At 37.5% G+C, this 21,059-nt stretch overlaps 1 protein-coding gene across 5 annotated transcripts in view; it reads right to left on the reverse strand.

The window, feature by feature from the left end:
- Positions 1–21,059, reverse strand: part of cpx (synaptic transmission protein complexin) — an 85,487-nt gene that overhangs the window by 41,583 nt on the left and 22,845 nt on the right. For 3 of the 5 annotated variants that reach the window (XM_088045038.1, XM_088045037.1, XM_088045039.1), the window contains exons 2-3: positions 12,345–12,370; positions 3,172–3,206 (exon numbers count right to left, since the gene is read on the reverse strand). The gene's annotated coding sequence lies outside the window, so the exon portion shown is untranslated. The remainder of the gene's footprint in view (positions 1–3,171; positions 3,207–12,344; positions 12,371–21,059) is intronic. The other 2 variants (XM_088045041.1, XM_088045040.1) reach the window with 1 other exon arrangement.

Raw genomic sequence — 21,059 nt, forward strand, 5'->3', positions numbered from 1 at the left:
TTTCCATTCGCATTTATGGTCTCGTGGAGGAAGAAAGAATGGCTCGGAGGTGTTTTCATTATTCCATCGCGAAATTATCTTATTTCTTTAGGGTGTTTTTCGCGCCTCGGTCGAGACGAGAAAAAACATAAATTGTCTCAAAAATGGGACACAGTCTCGAGGCACTCGTAATGCGCAAATACCCCACAAAATCGGAAAGAATACGAGAGTTTTATGGATAACTTTGAAAAGTCGAGTTTCGATACAATTTTCTTTAGGAAAACTCCACTTTTATGCAGACCTCATTAATTTGAAGGCGTAATTTCCTTGTCAACGCCGAGTAGTTTTTCTCGCACTTTAATAAACCGAGCGGGAGATGTCGCCAACGGGCGCTTTACATAGATACTTAAAGCAGTGAAATTTGAAGATGAGTTAGAAAAAAAATTGCGGACTCTTTCCTCTATTGATCGTGGAAATTACAAACGGGACAATTGCGTCAACCCGGCCCTGTGTGGACACAACACCAATCACCGTTCGCACCGTGAAACATCTGGCGCGGTCAACGAGGTCAACGACGAAAAACTGGCAGAAAATTGTTTCTGACGAATCAAATGTATCGTAATCATTTGAAAGGTAATCCATCAAAAATCGAATCGTGAAATTTTCATGACATGTCGATCAAAATTCTGCAAACGTGGTGGGAAATGAAGACATTCGTCAGTGCCGACTGTGATGTAGAAACTTCAGGGACTGCGTTATGCCGAACGCAAAAATTACATCATTTTTCTTCCGAAAATTCTCTGCTCGAGAGTTTTCCTCCCAAGGACATCTCCAAGCAAATTGCGTTATCCTGTTGTTGTCCTTTTATCCATCCCTCAAGGCTCAGTTATAACTAATTTCGATCTTGAAAATTCTGATCTGATTTATCGCGGGATAAAAACGACTCGAGACGTAAAACGTTATGGATATTGATATGGACGATGATAAAAGTTTTATTAAATAGCTACCGATCGGCCTTTTATTGAAAAGGAAATATTGAAAAATCGACGAGTTACCGACACAGATTTAATCGTCCGCGAGTTACGATCGTAACTTTTTTCAAAAGGGAAAAGACGCTTCGAGGCGCAAATCTACAACACTTGGCAAACTTGAAACATTTGGTTTGTATGCTGAGAACTCTTAGATATCGCATCGAAACTGAACAGGGCGAATGTTTCACTTCAAGTCGAACAAAAGAGCCCCAGTTTACGAAAATATCCACACTTTGAAGATAAAACTTTTTTTATTGGATTAAAAGTAGGGCGTAATCCAAGATAAGGTCGCTGTTCTTAGCCCTGGGAACGAAAGGAATGAGAAAAATTAAGGACAACTCAATTTCAGTTTAAAAACCGACTTGATTATGGAAGATGAGACTTTGAAGACACGAAAATTTTTGTGCTACATTTTAGTACTAAATAATTTAAAATGCGTTAATCAAAATAACATTGTTAAATCTGCCGTTACTGAACTACAATGTAATTTATTATTAAAATTCGTGTTTTCATTAAAGTTGCTAATGTTGCGCATAATAAAAAAAATGAAACGAGAAAATTAGTTTTGCCCTGACCTTTCCCGCTACAATAGGCATAAATTAAACATAAAACGTATTTAAATCACGGAATTTTATGTAAGAGCTTTCCAGAGCGTGACTCTGCGAAACTTCAAATCAAACAGTGACATCTGCGAGTTGACTAATCCGAATTTGAATTTCTTCTTTGTATGCGTATGTTGGTGGTTCCACACCGCTGATTTGCATCCAGATGTGGAATTTCCCCGATAGAATTTATAAAAACGAAGACGCAGACTTGTTTATTTATTAATGAGGAAACAAGACTATTTTTACAGGACGCTCAACTGCTTTGTTTTTGCTCGTTTTTATGGTAATGCATAGCCGGGCAGCGTTATCTTACATAAATAACATTTTCCAGTCGATAATCACATGCAAACTGGAGTTTTTTTTTCATTGCTAATTTCCATTCTGCGCTGCGAAAATCTATAACCAGCCGAATGTTATTAATTTTAATTATGTACAAAATTCCATTTTCAGCAACTAACAACGGATGTGACGGCTTCCAAATCGCTTGGTTTCAGAGCGGCCTCGACGCTGAATTATTTCAGCTCGTCTCGTCGAAGTTTAAGTCTTGGGGAATTATTCCCTTTATTCCAGTTAAAATGCCACAGTAGGAGAGGATCAAAGAGACGAACCTTGACGATCCAACTCAAGCATGACAGAGCTCCATACAATTGCGTCATCGGATGGTGTAGAAAAATACACAATGAATATGAGATCGCGAAGAAAACGGCTTCGATCGACCCCTTGTCAACTGATTAATTCATAAACAACGTAAATATAGACTTAGGTCGAATTTATGCTTGAGATACAAACTTGTGGGGACCGAAAATGGCGGATCCAATCAAGAGGTCAACGGTTTCATTAAAATTTATTCATTAAAAAGTCACAAATTACCTAGTCTGGGTGACTAATTAAGAAAAGTTGGGAAAAGTTTTCAGGACGAAACCCGAGAGGCGCTGTCTGTGTTTGGGCTATTAAAAGCAACCCCCCAATCAAAACAACGCATCGAATGAGGCAACGCAAATTTGAAAGAAGTTAGTAAAATTTTCCAACTCTGCAGTATTATAATTCACCACTCCCAACACTGCACACATAATCTAATTTTAATCTACAAAAAATTAACCGGAATTGCAAATTTACTTCTACAGTAAAACTTGGAATGCAATGTAACTGTAATAAAGGAACGAACACACGGAATGTCTCGTAATAAACCAACAACTACACGATTTATCTCGAGCGACTAATTCCGAAATTTGTTAAAATCCGTCTTGACTAACATTAGATTCTAAAATTCCCTCGAGAATCACGCGTCCATAAAACGGGATTTTTTGTTAGTTAACGAAGTTTGTTAATTTATCGGCTCCTGCACTTGATGAGCAAAAAGTGCAGATCAAAGATAAAACGCCCGGAGGTATTCCAATAGAAGAAAATTCTGTAGGAACGTAGCTACATAAATCACACCGGAAGGAAAAATTCAGAGTGAAGTGGAAAAAGCAGTATCAGTAAATAACGATAATGGAACGCGGGAAAAATGTAAATAGGTCTATTACTCACTAAAAAAAATTAAATCGTAAACTCACCTGTGTCCTATCCGGCGAAGAAAATTCGTTACGATCTGAAACGAAAGAAGCAATGAAAAAAATTGCATAAAACTAAAACAAGCGGTTTTGTTCGACTTGATTAAAACCATGTAAAACCTGCATTGGACGGCGAGATTTATTTTCCAGCATCTGTTTTTAGTTCGTCTACGATTCGCTTTGATTATTAGAAACAAAAAAGATGTGAACAAATTAGTGCCCTTTGTTTTTCTCAGGCGTTCATCTGAGAAAACTTTCCTCAACTAATTCCGATCTCGATGCTTTATGCGTCAAGTTTCACCGACCGGTGTTAACTCCACTTTATTTCGACTTTCATCTCCATTTCTTTTATTTGGGGGGAGTTTTTACGGACTCGTTCGACAACGAAGGCGACGCGTCGAAAAAGCAAAGAAAAAGAGCGACAGAAAGACAACGAGCTTTCTTTATATTCGAGAAACATTATTGATAGACACAAAAAACGTCGTTCTTAATTAGAAACCTTTAAAATTGGAGGATGCGCCATGTCAATAAATTTCCGCAACCTGGGCAATTTAAATTCCCTGACTCGCTCACATTTCCGCGTTGTTGCAGGTACCACCGTCTACAGTTTCGTGCCACCATGCCATCAAATGGCACATTAGTGCTAGATCTATACGAAAAATCCGTTTGGAGCACTCTCGTCGTGTGTACATCAAATAAAATTCCGTTTATTGTTGGGCTCGTGTTTACAGAATCGTCAATCGATATTGTTACAGGACTTGTATCCTTCGACATATATTATTCATGTGTCATTTTATTTTCGGTAAATACTCGTCTCGTGAGGTGTGCGCCTCTAGTCTATTTGCTTAAGAGAAGAGTTGCCAATTTTATTAGTGTTTAATCTCCGTAGATTCAGAGCAAAACACGGGACCTTTTAGTAAAATGTAATTTCGTTACTTAATAGAATGCTTTTAGAGAGCAGTATTTAATTACACGAGTCCACTCGTGCACCTTCTCTGCTCTTTTTTCGTGCCAAAAGGGAGTTGATTCGTACAATTATGCAAAGAATCGACGAATGACTACCCCTGCGCCACTATCTTTATAAAAAAGTCACAAATGATGTTAAAAAGCTTCTAAAGTTGTACAATTCTCTTTGAAATGGCTAAAGATGGTGGATGCGCCCGGTCATTCCACTTTTCCGAGCGTATCAAAAAATTAATGTCCCAATTTCAATAACTATTTACAACTTTCCTCACTCCGCCATCCCCTCCCATCTTTTTTTACGTTCAATTTCATTACATTCACGTTCCTTTCGAACATCATAAAATCCTAAAAGCATTTATCCATCTTCTTGCGAACATCAGAAAGCCATCTAACGATCTCGAACCATACAAAGTGACTTCTATGTCGACATATTGATATTTCATTTGGCGATAGATCGCAGGTGCGCCTGGCATCAAATAGGCCAACATCGTCAAAAACAGACGGCTCATTAAATATTTATCTGTTTTTTCGCGAGGTAATTTAGGAGAAAATTCGCTGTGAGAAAAGAAGGTGGTAAACTCGAAGAGACGGCTTGTTTGGGGAACAGTTTATTTTGCGTTGTTTTTCAATTAACAAAATGTAAATAAAACAGGAGCATGAGCCTCTCGATATTGGCTACGCAGTTAACTGCCAGATAAAGGGAGTTTAGCAGTGTTTGTGTTTGTCTTAACTTGAGGCAAAGTTCTCGCGCTGCCTAATGAACCGAACACCTTGGAAGATGGCGTTATTGGCTAGAAACGCTGCCAGATATATCGGAGAAATTATAACAGATTAGCGCCTCGAAATTTGGGGGTTTTTACGAGATTCGCATCATACAAAAAAATATTGACGTTCGATTTTGGCGAATTGTTCTCGCTGATTTTCCCGACTATTTGGAAGAAGTTGTGATTTATTGACCTAAGGAATTAGCGTTCTTTCGCCGGGGCGCAATTTTCTCATTCAAGCGGTTTCATTTTGTGTTATATAGGAGTCCGAGGGATCAAACGAGGCGCGAATTATTTCGTGGCAAGCTGGCGTCGCCGTTGTAAATATTTTTCTCGAAATTAAAGGGAACATTTTTGCATAATATGATGATTTTATTTTACGGGATTGTGTGATTAAAATTCTGAGATGGAAAGAAAACAATGTTAGCGTGGACGTGGAAGGAAATCAAACCGGAGCAAAAGGACGAGGAATTACTCTTCTGTCTTTCGCTAAGAAGAAGGACTTAAGATTTATTCCCTAATAAACTAAGTCCCGAGGATGGTCTTTTAAATTGCCTAAAGAGGATTGACAAAATTAAAACAGTGGGACTGCTCAAGGCGAACTAACTATATCCCTCGGGAAATTGGAGCAATGTTGGCAGCCTTGTTCGAGTCGATAGCCTCGACGACTCGACCCTTAATCCTGAATATTTCATTATTCGCCATTATTTTACATCCTCCATAATATCAGTTGATTTTTATAAAGAAACTCAGATTCAGGAATCGTAATGGGATAAATTAAACATGGAGCTCTTCGATTGCATTGTTCCAGAACTCTTCCGTTTGATGAATGTTAAATATTTCCTCAGTTTTTAGATCGGTTCGGCCTAAATGCTCGTCAAATATCCGAACCGCGCCATAACCACGTTCTGTCCATATTTGAGCAAGGACACGAACATTTATAGTCGAAGAAGAGAAGCGCCACCAGCAGATGTCAAAAACCCTTTTAACGCTCCTTTGACGGCTTCGTTCGCCATTACACATTAATATCCCTCATCTAACAGACAATTTTGCGGCAATTTCAACACGAAACCCTCACTTCAACGTGCACCCGTTGTTATCGCTGCTCCTGACGGGAATTAGAAGAGAAGAAAAAATCGGAGAACACACATATCGATCTGTGCTATTTCTTTCAAACCCTCTTCAACCAGTGTCGCGTGTAATAAAGCTTTGTCAGCTCAGACCATCAAAGATTAAACTTTTACTCAGCAAAAAAACATACCATTTGGGGAAGAGGCTTCAGTCACGATGCAGCACACAATCAAGCGTGAAACATTAACCCACAAACTTTTACAGTAGGAAGCCATTGCTTCCGGTTAACACACAAAAATTGCTGGAGTAATTTTCAATAAAAACCATTAAAAAGCCAATCATTCAGCCGTAATAGAGCGGTAAATTTCTGTTAAAATGGTGGATGCGCCGGGCCAGCTCACACACTAATTCCTGATATTTTAAACAAGTTAACGGATTCTTCAAACAATTTGTAAACTTTTAAAGTCCCAAATGAGAATTCTGGAATAAATTGGGCTCATATAGTCTATGAAACGTAATAAGTTCAAACCAGCTTCATTTTTCAGAAGCCAACGTCAAAGTACACCCAATAATTTTTTAGTTTTAGAACGGAAACCCCAGAACTTGTTTTTTAACGTTATAAATCTCATCGCGCAGTAGATCAACATGTACACACGTTCTAATTAGGTTTGCCGAAACAACAACTTCTAAACTTCCACCACCGCCAACAACATCCCGCTCGGTTTTGCGATATTTTTCCCGAGTTCTCGGCTCGAACTACTCAGATTTATTTATATTTCCCTTCATAAAGTTTAAATGGGAATTGCATTATGCAAACCTTAAACAACGCCAAAGTTCTTAAAAGAAAACTCAAGATCATATCGGGTGGTGATGGTGTAGTCTCGCTTCTAAATATTTCACCAAGTCGTCCAAGTTTAATGGAACAGAAATATGGTCGAAATTCTCATTACGGAACATCTATAAAGTAAAGAGGAATGCCTGGTGAAACTAAGATAGAATAGATAAACAGGATGTTCCGAGGAGGAAGAATAATCCATCATCGGTGTGAGGAAAGTGCATTTTGGCAATCTCGGATGCAAAGTCATCTATTTTGTAACACACGGAAGTTTTTCGTGTTTGAATATTTGCTCAAGTCCTATTCCGCCAAGTCAGGGAAATATGAGGAAAATTCTGATTAAACTAGCTAATACTGGAGGGATGGAATCTTAATAATCTCACATTGCATAAAGTTAACGTTGCGCCAGCATCCCTCAGGACACGAGTGGTGGAGTGCACATCGAAGCGATCTCAAATGGACGCTTTTGTTTTCAAAGCAATTGATTATTTTTTCGAGCACGGTTTCCAATGTCAACACAAACTTTTAAATTGCTTCCTGAATTTTATTTAAATACGTAATACCACATCCTAGTGAGAAAAAGGGTGTCGTGTAGGGACCACCTTGTTTACATTCCAGTAGACTTTTTTCTAAGACAAACTGCTCGCTTCGTGGCAGCTGACGCCAGCCATCGTCCATTACAAGTTCGAATTTCGATTTATCAAATAGAATTTCCTTCGCTCGAGTGTCCCTTCGATTTCGTGGACAAAACTTACGTTTTAATAAGCCGGCAATAAATTCGAGACGTTCGTATTTCCGTCCCATGGATTTGCAGGCTTAGAATCGGAATTCCTTCGAATTAAGTGATTTCGGACCACGACGATCTGCCCGAAGGGAAATCAATAGATATTTAAACAGTCTGTGTGGAGTTGATGGTGGTTCGTGTGTGCAGATGGCGGAGTCGGCGAGGTGTTAAGATTGAAAACCTCACCTCACTGAGAGAACAACTCGACCGAGAAATAACACGACCTCGGAATTCTAGCACGGATCCTGCATCTAACACGCACCACGAACCACGTCCGTGTTACCCTTTAAACGTGGACGTATGTGTTCAGTAGATGCAGCAACATCTGTAAAGGAAGAGCGGCCAGCGATTGGGATGCCACATTTCCAACGATTAATGCACGGAAGGGTCATGGAAGCCATTCGGAATTATCGGACAACCGAGCAGAGTCAATGCCGAGATACATAAATGCAGATCGATTTAATTAATGGAAATTATGGACAGCGAATTCATCGAATAGTCCAGATTTGCATTCGAGTCTGGAAAAGTGAACGGAGAAAACCCTGCTAACAATTCACCAAATGTTTAAAGTACTTACTTGGATTCTCTAGCCCTTAGTCGCAGGGTTCGTTTACTTTATGACCGACAGAATCGACGTCGAACCCATAATGTCGCAAATAATAAAGTTGCCACTTTACTTGTGCTGAATTAGGTTACGTGTGTGGTCCAAAGCCACTTGGCCTCTTTTCCAGAGTATAAATTTGCTCGGGGTTATGTTGTTTTGATGTCAAAACAAAAATATTTTCGTTATTCCGCACAGGATATCGGTTTTGCCTGGTTCTAGCAGCGCATAGTTTGAGTCGGAAAAATGTTGTTATTTTTCAATTTTAGTCACTCCTAATTCAGTTATTAGTAGAGGTACGTGAAAAATTAGCATACTTTTGGATTCTGTGTGAAATTGTGCCTTAAATGAGAACCCATAACTTAAGTTTGCTTCACAATTAACGAGATATTGGCCTAAATACGTTTTAAGAAAACTTTTTTAGGTGGAAATAATGTTTCGTGTTTTTAAGTCATCTATCAATTGAAAGAGCCGCTCCAAGTTTATCATCTAGTCAAATTTCAAATCGGTAGAACAAGTAGTTTACGAGAAGCGGTCGAAAAACCAAATATTCAATTTTTTTACATCGTGTATTACATGGTACCTTTATTTATGGTAACAAATTTGATACAAGAAACGGTATGAATCAAACCAATCTAAATGAAAATCTCTTTAAACGCCTATAGGTTGGTCCTTTATGCGTGAACACTGTAGATATAATCACAGAGAATAGCTCACACGAGTCGGGCACTCAGACAAAACCTCACCCTTCTGTCTTTCACGTAAAATTCCCTTTGATAAATTACCGCAATCCGTAATAAAACACACCTACTGTGTCTAATTACGTCTCTTTTGATGTAATCGAATATAGCGGGCACCCCTACCAAGTTCATACACGATTTCATAGATTGGATAAATTGGAGGTTTTCGAGACGAATTAGCGACGTCGTTGAAGGGTTGATCCCCGTTCGATTTGAGTTTGACAAAAACAACACAAGACATAATTGAAAATTAAGTAGGCGAGAGAAAGAGGGAATCCCCGAGATATTGAGAAAAACACTCGAGGGTCGTTGCTATTATTGCCATACTTGCGGGAAATTCTGTGGAAATAATCGGATTAAATTATTTATGATTATGATCGCTATTAGATCTAATCAAATTTGGAAAGGTAGTCCACCGGGAAGCGACGGGATAAGACACATAAATATGTTCACTAAGTCACTGGGCTTCCTCATCGCGAGAAAGTGCTTTGGCTGCTTTTATTACATGAAAGAACATTTTAGGGGATACTGTGGAATATAGTCTCGTAATGGAATCTGAAATTGTAGTCACGTTTTTATTTCTATGGGAATTTGGAGAAAATGTAATAAATCAAAAAAGATTAGTTTGTTTAAAGGTGCTAACATGGAAACCTAAAAATACTCGAATCTCCTTCGAGACAATATAAAAAAATCGTACAGACTTTGTTTGTTATTACTGCAATCAATGCGCCGCGCCGGTTTTCGTCTAAATATGAAATTTTGCAGTGATTGAAAGCTGAGTATTGTCTGCTGGCAAGCTTTTATCTTCAGAGAAAAGTTGCGCTTTATAATAGAACATGAGCACTATTAAAACATCACGGTAGCTGCCCGCGTTTTATACTCTGACGCAATTATCCAAATGTTAGATGAATTGTTTATAAAGATTCAGTTCATACAAAGTTTTATTTACCGTTTTTTGTAAGTGCATTCGAACTTTTACAATAACAGTATAAGCAACTATGTTTACTTTACATTTACTCAAGTAGTCGATAAACGTAGAATCCATAGAGGTAGAGAAAACTTTTCGATGTTTTCACCGTTCGTCAAAGCACAACAACACAGAAATTATACGGGGTAGTTTTTAAGCGTTGTTCACAGTTGCAACTTTTTACAGCCTTTGTGGTCCATAAACACTTTTAAATAAAATTGTCTGAAGTAGATCGGCTTTGAAGATTTCCCTTCCTTCTCGTTTTTGTCGATTGAAATCCGTTTATAGATTCTAATTCCGCTGACCAAATAGTAATTCACCACATCCGGTTCTTTGTTTTTTGTCGTGTTTGATTCAATTCGGCCAATTTTTCGATTCCGGCCATTGCACGACTCGCTTGCATCTTTAGCTACGTGACCGAAATTCATTGCCCGGTCTGTCCATGATTAGTTCATCGGCTTTTCCACCAATCAACACAAGTTCCGTTGAGCAAAGCCGATTATTTCTAACAGGGGTGCTCTCTGATCTATTTCGAAAAATGTGCCACCTTGCGGCGCATAATTCCTCTTGCGTCCAGAGATGGCCGGGTGCCATCAAACATTATTTAATAAAGTGAGAATTAGGTAAATGTTGCCCGTAGGAGCCAGACCTAAAACGCCGCTAATATCATCAACCATCGACGACTTTAATTAGTCGGGCATATAGTAGATTAAAGGGTAATTTGTGAGCGCCATCTTTCGCCTTCTGGCAACGGGAAGCAGTTACGGGATCTCACCACCCGCTCTTCGTTCTGTACACACCATCATTATAACACATCGCTAATAAATAACGACGGATTAATTGGATGGGTGATTGATGGCAGCGGGAGAAGGGAGATTTGTTTGCTTTTTGAAACGTTTCTCGTGTTTCTGTAAGCTAAACGAGGTTTGCTCCTTTTCGCGAACTGTTAGTGTGCTCATGACTTAATGTCTTTTCGTGATTGCCGAGATGCAATGGGAGAAAAGGGGGTTTAATTGACAGGGCGGCGAATAAGGGATGTCAAGCTTTCTTCAGCAGTTGTTAAACAACGCAATAAGCCATTCGGGGCGTTATTCAAACCAATCCATTAATTTTAACTGATGACGCAAATCGAGAAAGATCTCACTTAAATGTGGTCCGACTACAGTTGTTTTCAGCCATTTTAAACTAAATAAACTCTCTTTAAAAGAATATCCAGCTAATACGTGTTTTTAACGTTAAAACCTGGTGGACTGGTGTAAGATAAAAACATTTAAACTTTTGTGCAATTTCCAGTGTCCCATTACCCGTTCGCTTCACAAGTACTCTGAAAACTTTTCCCGACCAAAAGAAAACTCGCAGCCCTTGAATCAAATAGATCTGATGTAATATACAGTGAAACTAAATCCGCCAAAGAAATACAAAATCGATGGTCGTTTTCATTAAACGTGTGTCTCGAGTCATGCAATAAATGTCCCGTTGGAAATAAACCCCCGTTTATGAAAAACCAATTTGTCTCTTTTTCCAATAAAATTTAATAGACAAATAACAATAAATCTACTATTATTAGTCTTCGCGAATTCGATCCCGCATTCCGTGGACTATTATTAATTCTTCGATCCCGCCTTTCCTATAGCAGTTCTAAAACTCCAATGAAAGCGATTACAACTTTCTGACAGGTGAAATTAATCGCGTGGTATGCAAGGGAAATTTTAAGAACCGGATATGGTCCCGGGTTAAAGTTTGACTTCCTCTCGCTCCATTTTAACGGTCATTTAAAACAAATTAGGAAACGAAGTTTGTGTACACATAAATTTTAGCCAAGATGGTTGACGTGAAAAACAAAAAACTCGAGTCTTTAATTGTTCTTTTGCCGCTAACGAAGCAATTTAGATAAAAAAGGCGTCTTGTAATTTCGAACGATTACACGGGACAAAATTTTAAAAATGCCTTGTTGTGAACACCAAAATAGCGCGAAACCGGCTGATCCGAGACAACATGAAAAACTACGTGGAAAACTTAATTAAAGTGTTCAAGCTCTGGCATTTTAATTTCGGTGTAATTAATTTCTAAAGTGTACTTTTGGACACAGTTGTAGATGCCCATTCAAAGACGGAATTTATCAACACAAACGAGTTTTTCCAAGCTTGCAAATTCGCAAAATTACTTTGATGACCGGCTCATTTGGAAAAGCGGCATTTTTCTTGTAGCAAAAGCGAGAAAAATCGCATTTCATTAAACTCCGAGCTTCCTCTTTTAGAAAAATCCAAAACCCCATTTGGCGCATGGCCAGTTGCTGATGTGAAATATACCAGAGTTTGGCCTAAATTCCCTTCTTAAGCGCTCGTTTTCTGGCAAGATCGCGTTCTGTATCAATAGATCTAGGGTTGTTTTTATAGGCGACCCCGGCGAATTGCATCAGATATCCCAAGGAAAATTGCGATTTTTACTCACCTTTCACTCCACAGTTTCGTCGACACCTGCAGCAAGAACGAGAACAATTAGTAAAGTTCTGGAGAAGACATGCGAAAAAAATGGCAGCCAAGTTTTGCTGCAGACAAGATATAAAGTTTTCTTGTTTGGGGAAACAGAAAGGCAGGTGGGTATATATTATTATTTAAGATAGGACGTTGACGGAAACGGAAGACAGATAAAGCAGTGTACAAAGAGAACGTGCCTACAAAAGCTGCTCTGACGTATAATAGAATTTGAAATAATACCAAAAGACCTGAATAAATGAAATAGTTCTTACGGAACAACTCGACATCAAGTCGGAAAATGCACGAAGCCAGTTCTTTCGTCGTCTTAACCAAACATGTGACGTGATTGTATTACAATCCCACATCAAGAGAGAGACTAATAATTAAGTAAAAAGCAAAGACTCCGCTAGCGACTTGGCTCTTTTATAATTTAACATCCACCATTTTTATAGAGGCATGTCACCGTTCCAAAATTAAAAAACCGCAGAGCTTTTAATAAAATTTTACCGAACTCATCCCTAACAATATTTTATGATTTACCTTTTTCCGCGAAACAATTTTACAAAATCCAATTTATCTGGAACAACTATACTAACGTTAGATTGATGCTGTTTATTATGTAGAACAAAATCAAGTTAAAAAATACTCTCCGGAGCAAGCGAGAATGGAAGAGATTTGATTTAGAGGTTGTAGTAAGTAGAATAATAATAAGTGTTGAGTTCTGGTATTTTTATAAGATCTTTTATTGAACTTTTCTCTTCCGGCGCATCCACCATTTTTTCAGGCCGAATTCCGACCACATCATCCTAACAAAATCGATGAAAAAAGCCCCAAACCTTAGAAAGCGAACAACTCCGACTATCGTTTCACTGTTAAAAAAACCACAACACAACTCGACGCTTTCAAAGCCAACGAAACGGCAAAGAATGCCTGCGATTGTTTCAACCCAACTCTACTTATTCCAATTTCAATATTCTTCAAATTATAGCTTTGATGTCTGAATCCGAACTCGCAACAAAAGTTTGAGACATCAAAGTTCTAAATTTTCGTTTTTAATTTTTTGTACGAAACGCGAAACATTAAGTAAAAAGTGATGTTCTACGGAATCATCCTCACACTCGAGAGTTTCGCTCTTCCTTATCCGGTTGTCAACGAAGGTAATTAAAATTGATGGAACAAATAAATTTCCGCAGTTGTTTACACGACACACAATGTTAAGAGGAGGCCGCGTAATTACAGCGTTGCTTCTTGCGTCTTTGGTCGGTATTGTGCTTTGGTTGAAATTTAAAACGTGTGTGTTGTATGCCGAGACCCCAATTTGAAACAAGACAGCTTGATAAGTCCGGGATTGTTTATGAGGGAAGAACGGACATAATTGTACGAGGGCAATCCTTATTACGTCAGCTCCAATAAATTATGTTGGTAGTACGGAAAATCCGTTCATTGTCTTAGAGTTTATATTAATTAAGAGTGGAACTTGGAGGATCATATTTATTAGAGAGACAAGACAGCGCCGCATGCATCCATCACAAGCAGATGCTTAAAAATGTATGAAAGGAGGAAAACTTAATTGAAACATCTTTGGATCGTTAAATTTGACCTCTTCAGATCGCTAATTTAGAAATGCGAGATTCACAGTGAAAGCGAGGTCAATGCTGAAGTATCTGTTACTTCCGACTGAATTAGTTTAGCTCCAGGTGATTCAAAACTTTGCAAAGTGCAAATAGATGCTGCCACAAGAACAACAGCGCTTAGGGATAGTTACATGAAGATATTCGTACCCAGAGAACCCGGCAAATTAGTCCGAAAAAGGAAGAGCAATTGAACGAAAGAAATGGGAATTGCGCGTTCTCTTTTCCCACCTGAATTCCGCCGAGTCATAAGACATCAATTAGAATCGCCTCTCCACTGTCAAAATCGTAAACGATCCTCCGTCACTTCCAGTCCGTTCCCGTCAAAAAGGGCTCCACCCAAAATGAAAACAAAGCGCGCTAATTTCGCTCGCGTTTCGACCGATTAACCACGTCGATTCCCATCGGCTTTGAAAATGGATGCAAGCAATCAACGTGATCCGCAATGATGACGGCGGTAGAGAATTGTAAAACTGCCACTCTTCCATTATTAATACCACCCTCCGTCTTTGGAGGATCATCCTCCTGGAATGCCCACTTGTACGAGAAACTCCCCCAGGATGGGACTACATGAAATATTAAAGAACCGAAGCCGCAAGAATGCGAACAACATCCACTCATTACGAAAGCGACGGTAATTGATAACTCCCTCGTCGTGGTGCCTTATGAAGACGCGGGGAAGTGTTTAATTACAAGAAAACGTCGCTGAAGATATCGTCGACAAACAATTGCGCGGTGTGGCGAATAAAAAATGAATCAGTGGTTTGAGAGCGTACCAATTACGTTAAGAGTTTCCTCTTTTAACGTCGAGGATTCGTTACTTAAACCCTTTTTTCTTCGTTTCGGAGAGATAAGAAAAGCACACATACGACCGAGGGTTTAATTACAATCGCAAATACACGGTTATCGGAGGAGACTTCTTCTTCGAGAAGAGGGATTTCGAATAATAAAACCATTTAACAAACGAGAGACCATCATTATTTGTTCCCCAATCAACTAGAAAGAGGTCTATCGATCTTAGGATGTTGGATGGAACGCACGACGAGATTGGTAGACGATGGTTTACGTCACTGGTGGCAAGCGCAGCTGGAATAATAATTAGATGATTGGAACGACTGAAAAAAATGCCGTTATAAACAGATGCATTTTAAAGAAAACTACATAAAAAGGTGAAATAAACTTGCTACAGAGCGTTATGGTAACTACCAGATAATTTATAACGCTACTACGGACAACCATATTTCATTCGGAACCAGAAGAGGTAATATTTTTCGCTCAAGAAATTGCGGTATCTGTTGTTACAATTAAACCAAAGCTATTTTGCCAGATAAACCATGTAAGAACTATTACATAAATCTTCGTGTAAAACACTGCACACTGAAGGAAATAACAATGAACTTTTAAGAGCTCTCTGAAATTGTTGTGAACTGTTAGTTGCTGTCTCCAAAGATAAACCGGTAGGTTTTAGGTAAAATCAATTTTAGAAATTTTGTAGTGTTCATCTGCACAATAAAATCAAATTAGAGTAGTTCAAAACTTCGTATGAAATTTATTAATATGCACGTGTCATATACCTGTAACCCATTTTAGTTTAATTCTCCCTACTTACAAAAGAAATAATAGACGTAAAACATGATAATAAAAACATGAGATCAAGTCACAGGCGAGAAAATTCATAAAGAAAAAGGAAATGATGATGAGGTGATGCAGGTAAAATGGTGTGAATTTCACAATTTAAAATATAAAACGCAACATAAAATGAAAATTACACTAAAAGTGAGCGAATTTCGTTTCCAAGAAAGTATTTCATTCTGCCGGTTGAGTACATACGTGAGATTAACTTGCAATCCTCTACAATATGACCGCTATGATCAAAAATTAATTATCTCAGGTCGTGGAAAGAGCTTAGTTAGATTTTTTAATTCTTCAAAGTCAGTGAAAAAAATTAAATTTGTGTCGTACAAGTTTTTTAAATGATAAATGGCCCTACTGCAGTGAATAATGGAGCTAGTTTTATAGGTGGCACAATCTCTCCACTTTTATTTATAGCCCAGCCTTTAGCCACTATAAAGATTTTTAATAATTATGCAAAACCGACAGTTGTAAAATGGAATATGAAAATATTCCAACACACTAATTAAATAATAAAATGAAAATTCATCTTTTTATGTGTGTTTTATTACATCATTCTATACACTAAAAATAACAATTTGCACATTAGAGTTAAAACGAATAAACATATTATTAAGAGGATACGTGCAATTGAAAAGTTGTGGAAAAAATAAGCTCAATTCTCTCCCCTTTTACGCGAGTGGTGAACCTCTCGTGGCTTTTCTAATGTGTCCAAAGCGCCCCTAAACGCCAATTCGCCCTCCTGAAATCATCCCTCTCCGCCATCACGTAACTAAAGAATGCCATCAATCTGTCTCTAAATTTCAGTAGTGATCCCTTCAATTGAAACTTTGGACGCTTAATTACATCGAAAAAGGGATTTCGCAGTAAAACTAGGACTCTATATTAAAAGCCCATCCATCGGATGTTCCTGACAGATAATTGTTACCTATTTGGGCCCTCATCAAAGTAATAAAACCAATTATCTATTGGCTTTTATCGGATCAATATGCATCGAAAATGTTTAATACAACAACTCCAACGTTCTATAATCGGAAGTTATCGAGTGGTGTACATTTTTTCAATGTTTTCTGAATAAAACAAACAAAAACTCGATTCCAAGTCGCACGAGCAAATCTCCGGCGTATAACACAAAGACAGAATAAACTTGGAAAGAACTCCATTTTGTATTTGCTTAGCTTCCGTCAAGATGGCGGCCGGTATTAATTTCAACTAGTGTGACACGAGTATTCATTTCCGTTATGTATGTGTTTACTTTTCTTCCTTGCGTAGAATGTATGCAAAGCTACACAATAAAACCGCTTGCAATTTTACAATGTCGCTACTTTTTGCGGATGTTTTATCCGCGTCGAAACTTCAAGCTTTAAACTTCTCACGCCATTTATTTCTATTTTTTTTTATAGCAAACGCAGCCAGAAATGACGAGGGTATTTCAATACACCCTAATGATTTGTACCGACGATTTCAGCTCTAAAATTTTCAACAAGTCAATCAACGCTTGATGAATGATGATCTGAATCTCTCGAGAAAAATTACGACGCCATAAAATTTTTATGAACATTTCAATTTGCATAGACTCGCAATTTTCTTGCTTAGAATATTAAAAATAAGGCAAGCGGTGTCATGAAACCCGAATCAATCAAAACTTGTCAAGATTTTTTGTTTAGTTTAGACAGCTTTGAAGCTTAATTAATTGCGTTTATTCCCAGAGGCGGTTTCAACGTTTACACATGTGGCGAAGTGATGATGAGCACATTCAAATCCACCAACATTTACTTCCACCGTTGCGTGTAAAAACGTAAACAAACGCAACGGTTGCCGATACGAACGAAAAACTCTTGTCTTATTAAAGACCAATCAAAGCAGAGTGCCATAATTAATTGGTCGGTAATCTCCGCCGTGACGTCTTTATGGCATTACAAATGAGCCCTAGGGGATGAAATATCTTTTCTCCAAACAAGTTTACAATTAGTCAGGCGTAAAATGCAACGTGGCAATAAATACACGCGACAGCAACGTCAACATGGCGGCTGGTTATATCGTCACGCGCCATCTTACTGACTCTATAAGCCCTCCAACTCAAACAAAACTTCCCCAACCCCATGAATTGTTGCGGGAAAATGCTAATTCGGTATCAGCGTTACATACAAACATAAGTCCGGTGGGCCCAGAGATGCAATTCTTGGGTGAATTATTCAAAAGAGGCAAAACCTCTCATTATGTATGCGTATTAAAGGTGCCAATTATGGCGGAACAAAATTTTTATAAAACCTTCGGACCCAATGACTGGAATCTGGCTAATTCGAAAAGATCCCTCTTATCACCAACAAAAATATTCGATATTCAAACCAGCGAGACCTCCGATTAAGTATGCGCACTAAAGGTGCGAATTCCAGCGGAAAGGAATTTTCAAAGTTGTACCGGAACTCTTTTTCAATTAAACTTGTTCGAGAGCGGAGTGTCCTCAAGTTCGTACAAACCGACAAAAAAGGCTTTGAGGGGATCGGTTTTATTTCCAGAAGGAACTCCATTTGGAAATCTCAATTTCCATTTCATTTAGAAATTATCAATTAGGAGACTAAATGGACAATCTTCAGTAATAAGAATTACCGTCTCCCTGGAATTAATTTGCAATAAAAAGCAAACTTCCGATGGTATCTTTTTTACCACTTATCGGGGAAAGTACACACACTTATCTTAAAAACGTAATTTAAAGTTTTATGAAAACAAGTTTTACGACCACGGGAGCTCTGCACGTGACATCATCGATAAAAAAAAATCTGCAACTTGGGAAATTAAAGTTAATAATAAAAAGTGAACCGACGTCAATTTTTTTTAAATACTGTGTAGATTATTTACAGCTCTCCATTCTAAATCCGGAAAAATAAGGTGCTTAACTTTGTAAACAGATGTGACGGGAGAGCTTTATGCTTTGAAAAGCTGGATTTTCCGCAAATGAAAATTATAAAGGTATTTAAGACTGTCACATGCAATATTGTCGGTACGGAATTCCAGGATCAACCTTTGTATGCTGACAAAACAAAACGCACGTACATATGATTCTTTTTAGTCTATTTTTTAACAGGCTGTGATTTTATTAATCCATTTGTACTTCCTGAAATGCAAGTTAATGAATAATAAACAGTGCGGCCGTCAATTCTCGATTATGAACAGGCTGAGGAGGTAATCGTAAACGCTGCCATAGACTGACATCTCTTTGAAACGTGTCAAACCGTGATTTGATATGACTAAAGAGCAAAACATGCCATTTCCCAACGACAGGAAATTATTGTAGATTAAAGAACTTAGTTTGCAGCAAACTCGACGGAAGTGAAACGAAATATGACAACATGCAATAAACATAAATACTAGTTTGCTTATTCAATATAAATGATACAGATCTGTTTAAACTAATCTAATTATCGCTTATAGAACACGTTACAACACAATTAAAACTGGAGTATGATGGATAGTGCAGGTGTCAGGCAACGAGGTGAGGATCACGAAACTAAAATTTCCATCAGTAGCTTAATCGTCGCAATAAACAATTATTACGACTGGTAAATAATAGTTTAGCACACTCAGTCTGCTTTTGATAAAATTTACTAGCACTAAAAATAATACTTCCAACTCGTGAAAACCAATTACTTTCTTTCTACATAAAATACGGTTTATTATAGTACCACAATAAAAACGTGTTCAATAGGGCCAGAATGAGGGTGTCATGATTTTAATCTGCATATAGGGTCAAGTATTTTTCCACGGAAAACAGTCAATAACAGACACGATTTAAAAATTGTTAAAAGTTCACCCGGCGCATCCACCATTTTTAACAAACTTGAAAATTCATGATTGCGGTCATTTAATTATGTATTAACGTAAAGTCTGGATCAAATTCAACGACTTCATTATCATAATGTCAACTTACAAGCTATAAATTACTCGAGAAATCGATCCTGACGGAAATTGAAAATGGGAATCTAATATTTTTAGCTTTAACGAAGCAAGGCAGGTTTAAACGTTTAAATAAGCATTAAAAATGTCAAGTTTAATTTATTACAACTAGAAGAGCTAAGTCATAAAAGATAAAACCCTTTCACGTCTTTCAAGTATTTTACAATCCGGGAAAGAACAAGTCACAGGTTTACTTTTTTTAATTGAAAGAAGGTCTGCGTTAATCCCATTTCTGCAATTGTATGCTCGAGTTTATGTGGTAATAACTAATTTAAACCCTATTAATTTGCGTTTTTATGTTTGGTTTCAAGGGCTAGTGCCCTGCTCAATTTCCTTTAAATTTAACATAGTAAAGTCTAATCTGTTTTTAAACTCGACACCTGCAATGGGCTAAATGCAACTTGAAATCTAAAAATTAAAACCTTAATCCAAAGTTTAAACTTTTAACGTTAATTAAAAGATTAAACTTAACTGAGTAATTTAGAAGATTAAACTAAACTTGGCCGTAAATTTTTATAGTTTACTTAAATTCGTTTGGCGGTAGATTAAAAGTTCGATATTTGATTTACAGCTTTCATGTTTAAAAATTCGTAATTAATTTAATTAAAAGTCTTAAGTCTTTCACCCCAATTAATTAAAACCATAAAACCTAAGATCCAAAGCTTGCTTTGAAATTATAACATGTTGACGCTTAATTTACAGTTTACTTAATTAAAGCTCTTTTACCCAATTAAACCTCGTTCTCTACTTTACTTTAACCCACCATAAATTGGATTTTTTCGCTTATGAAAAAATTCAGTAATTTTCATGACCCGAAAAGGATTATTTACGTATTCAATTTTCTCCAAAAATATTTACAATCAATAAATTGAGGCACGTGTCGATGCATGTAACCTAGTCACCAAATAAATCCCGTTTAATCAAATAAAACCAACCATGGAAAATCTATGCTTACATTTTTATTCGCAGATAAATTATAAGATATATAATTTTTATATAATTGATTTAATTCGCATAAATTGTGAAAAAATAAGTTCTAAAGTTTCGTGTTAACATGCTTTATTTACACTCTACATGCAATATATTCCGGATTAAAATAGATGCTTGAGTTTGTAAAGTTTTAGTCAGAGTACAAGACAAACCGTAAACTTTAAGGCCGCTCTCTAGTATTTATCGCTCTATGCTAAACAAACTGATAGCGCATCTCGCGAAACTCAACAATTTTTCCAACAAATTTGAAGGTAATCATGAGAAGTTAAAACCCGGCAACAATAGCTTACTCATTCAAATGACTCACGCACACACCTTTATCACGAAATGCAAAAATAACTTTCGATGAACACGTCTAAACGAATAGGCATCTAAAAATAATAACAATTTTCCGGCTGAAAAAAAATCGAGCCGAAACCAATTCGGGTTCATTCATTCATGAAGCTCGTAATCGCGTAATTAAAAGCATACAATTGGAATTG

This window comes from Gnatocerus cornutus, chromosome 9, assembly GCF_029298725.1.
Source record: "Gnatocerus cornutus isolate USDA-ARS CGAHR chromosome 9, icGnaCorn1.1, whole genome shotgun sequence".
In the NCBI taxonomy this organism is placed as follows: domain Eukaryota; kingdom Metazoa; phylum Arthropoda; class Insecta; order Coleoptera; family Tenebrionidae; genus Gnatocerus; species Gnatocerus cornutus.